Here is a 4,190-nt window from a genome sequence, read left to right as displayed (position 1 = left end):
GGCGATGCCACCTTTGGCGACATTCATTTTTTGGTGACGAAAGCTATTTTGACTATCACCAGTTAGATTATGTTGACATTTTTCGACCCTCACCAATGATATTTTTTGTTTTAGTGTATAGATGTCTTCTTCTTTGATTCACACCTGATGATATCCTGATCTTAGATCAATCATCGAAATTACTACAGTTTCCTTCACCTGATCAAACAAATCATCAATCGAGGTAATAGATACATGTTCTTGATAGTCACTTTGTTCAGTTTCCATTAATCAAAGCACAATCTAAGATTTTTTTCCTTATTTAAAAAAAACACTGGTGCTCCCCAGGGGGATACACTTGGCCCTATGTATCCCTTATCAAGCATCTCTTTAAGCTACAACTTTGGTTCCACAAACTCGGAAGTGCTCATCTTTTATGGTGCCTTAGATGTTGGTGTTGCTTCCAGAATAAACTCAATAGAGAAATCCACTTCTCTATGAGGAGGCATCTATGGAATCTCTGCAGGAAGCACATCTTGAAACTGTTGCAAGATAGGTTACCTCCTCAGGACTTCACCATCCTCGTTATCCTTCCCTTTGTCACTGGAAACCAAAAAGCATTATTTCTTGTGGTTGTGATTAGATTTCATGGTTGTAACCATCCTCATTGATGTAGGATTCTTCTTTCCCTACCATACTCTCTTTTCTCCATCCCCATCAAGGCACACAATGGGATTTTCATAGCAATCCACCTTGGTCCTGTGTATAAATAGCCAATTCATACCCAAAATCATTATATATGCACCCAATGGAAGAAAATTCAGGTGCATTGTTCCATGCATTCTATTAAGCTCAAATGCACAAGATTTCACCTAATGATGAACCCTTCTCTTTGTCCCTATGGCCAATTTCCCTAACCAAGATTCTACATGCACGTCCTTATTCAAATAACATTGATCCACCAGTTCGGGACTAGTATAGCTATAATTTGACCCTAGATCAATCAAAATAGAAAAAACTTGATTACAAAGCTTACCTTCCATCTCAATAATGGATGTTTGATGGTCTTCTTACATACTATAGATTGTTGCATTAATCCATGAAATGCTTTGACCTACATCCCCAACTATTTACGCTTCTTGAGCATTTTAGATCTGAGGCCTACCACCTTGATACAATGGAAAATCCTTCTTACGATGATCTTTACCACAAATCCAACACTTCAAAGGTTCTCAGCCATTGTTTTTATTATGCTACTCTTATGAGGGGCCACATTTTCCTTCTCACCTACATCTCAAGATATTCCTCACTTTTTGATCCATTTTCCTTTAGTCTTCTGGATACCCTTCTAATCATGCTTCAACTTAGATTTGCACTTTGATTGTTCATAGCAATGCTTCAACTTTCTAATGGCTTCCTTCAATGGTTGAGGCTCTTCAAAATCAATCCATTCTTTGAATGATAACGGAAATCCGTTGTTGAACCTTTGGATATTTGCTTTCTCATCCTTGAGATATGGCACATACCTCAACATCTCTAGAAATAAGGTTGTATATTCTTAAACTAACATGGAACCCATCTTGAGCTCATAGAATCCCTTGGTCTTTATATCATAATATCTCTCAGACAGGTATTTCTTCATGAAGAGTCTTTCAAATTTTTCCCAAATCAACTCCTCTTCCCTGATGCCTCTGACATGCTTGACATCTTCCCACCAGATATCTACTTTTCCTTTGAGACTGAAAGTAGATATCTTGGCCTTCATGTTCTTTGAATAATCATGAATCTTGAAAATTTTCCTCATTCCGGGCAGCCATGCTTCTACATCTTCTGATTTGGTCATCTCACCATCAAAAGTAGGAGGCTTTTCTTTCTTGAATTCCTCTGGAAATTACCCCTTAGCACTCCTCCTATAATGATGATGACGGTGATGAAGGTGATGTTTCCCAGAAGTAGAGATAGAATAAAATCCATGCATACTAGCCCTCCTCTCCGGTGTATCCAAGAATTTGTCACTCTTTAGTATATAATCCTTGTCTGTCCTAAACATTTTCTGAGACCTTCTTCTATCTGCACCATTAGTGTTTTATTCTTATATGTCCCCATGACTAGTCCCAGTTGTCCCTGATCTATAAATATGAAAGGATTTGAAGGATAAATGCATTAACGTTAGCTTAATTTTCTTCAGATTTTTAAAGCCTTTATTGGGCCTTAATCAACCGCTCATTATCTGATTTACAACTTATGATATTTTCCTTTAGACTTCTCAATGTATCTAAGATATGGAGAGTCCCCATCTCCCTATTGTTCAACTGATTTCTCCCATCCCAATAATTTATCTTCTGGCCTATACAAGGAGTCATATGAATTGTACTCAATTATTGTGCTCTTCATCTCTTGGCATTCTATTTTCCTACAACATATCATTGTTAGATAAAATAAAAGTCATAATCGAAAGAATTACCTCAATTCACTATTGGTGAGGCTATTGCATTTTCACAGGTCAATTCATATTAGCACGATACATAATAATGATATCAAGAACATATAAGTGCATGCATGAATCAAGATATTAGAATAATATTAATGATAAAATAAATGGCATGCATGGCAGGATAAACATATAGATTTGTATAATCATCTGCATTTACCCCAAGTTCCAGTGTTGTGAACCTACTATGATACCACTTTGTAACACACCACCCCACATTTACCACTTTTACAAGCTTACCAGGGTAAACATGAGCTGAGAGCTAGTATGCATGACCCAACTTCGAAGATTCAGTTATGGAAATGGGGCCTAACTTTCCAACTTGTCCAAAAATTACTTCAACTCTTAAGGACACTTGATCACACCCTTAATAGCTTGATTTCACTAGTGACCTTTTCTCTGAGTTGAAACCACTTTCTGACCTATCTTACAGCCCATTTGCACGCATGAAGGTCAGTCAGTGTGGCTAGAGGGCTCCATCTACATGCACAATTCAACCTCAGTGCAACTACAGTCGAAATTACCTAGTTCAGAAAATTTGGCCAAAGATGTTCCATATTTTTAGGGCTAGCCTACAGGGAATTTACCCAAAACTTTATCAACATTTTGCATAAGGCTTTAGACTCTTTTTCTAAGTTCTATTCTTATTCAAGATTACACTACACATGTTAGTCATTTCTACAAACACTTGGTAAACATGGTAAGTGTAGGTCATGAATGCATATTTGTGCATTGTTTGATTAGTTTCATCGGATTTTCATCAAGATAGCTCATTGCCCTCTCATGTTAGCTGCAACAAACACTTATTACCTGTAACACCCTCCTCCCAGGCCTACCTAAAGTAACTGTGACATCCATGGTAAACATGAGATGAGAGGATACTATGACCAAATTCAACCTCCTATGTGACCTTAAGGAAGTGGAATCGACGGAGCATCACACACAATCATCCAACATCATCAACAAAACCCTCAGGAGGCAAGTCAACCACTCAAACAACCTGTCCCTGTGTCCCACTATTGTTCAGGACCTCTGAGGCCATAGTCACTCTCATGCTATGGGCAAGGGAGCAACCAGAGACCTAAAGTCGCTTGCATAGGCCTGCATGCCAGTGACTGTGGACCAAAGCTTGCCAGTTTTGTGCTAGAAACTATGGACCAAAACTTGCCAGTTTTGTGCTAGAAACTGTGGACCAAAACTTGTCAGTTTTGTGCCAGCGACCTCAGGATTTAAGCCACTTTTCCAGGCCTAGAGCCCAGGGCATTGCCTAGAATGGAATGAAAGCTTGAAATCAATAAAAGTACAGGGAAACAATTATGCAAAAGTAATAATCTCAACAATACCTTAACCAGAACCCTACTAGCCATGGTATACATTTCATCAAATACATTGTCAACATGTAACCTACAGGCGTAAACAACATAATTATATGTAGCGGTCTCATACTTATCTGATAACCGCTATGAACCATGGTTCCCTCATGCCATTTGCTTCATTATCCTCTATTAGTTCATAGACACATTATCCATTCATATACAGGTAAAAACATGCTGAGAGCCATACATAGTTGTTGTCATAAAATGTGCATATAACCAACATAATAGGAACAAAAATACGATAAACATATCAACCATCAAAATTCATATATACATCATTACATTTACACATATAAATCATGGGAATGAATTTCCCATTAATGAATGCAATCAACCAACCAGAG

Source organism: Pinus tabuliformis, chromosome 6 (genome assembly GCF_031772625.1).
Source record: "Pinus tabuliformis cultivar Carrire ecotype Pingquan chromosome 6, CPIR1, whole genome shotgun sequence".
NCBI classification, from domain to species: Eukaryota; Viridiplantae; Streptophyta; class Pinopsida; order Pinales; family Pinaceae; genus Pinus; species Pinus tabuliformis.
Note: the sequence above shows the minus strand (reverse complement) of the source record.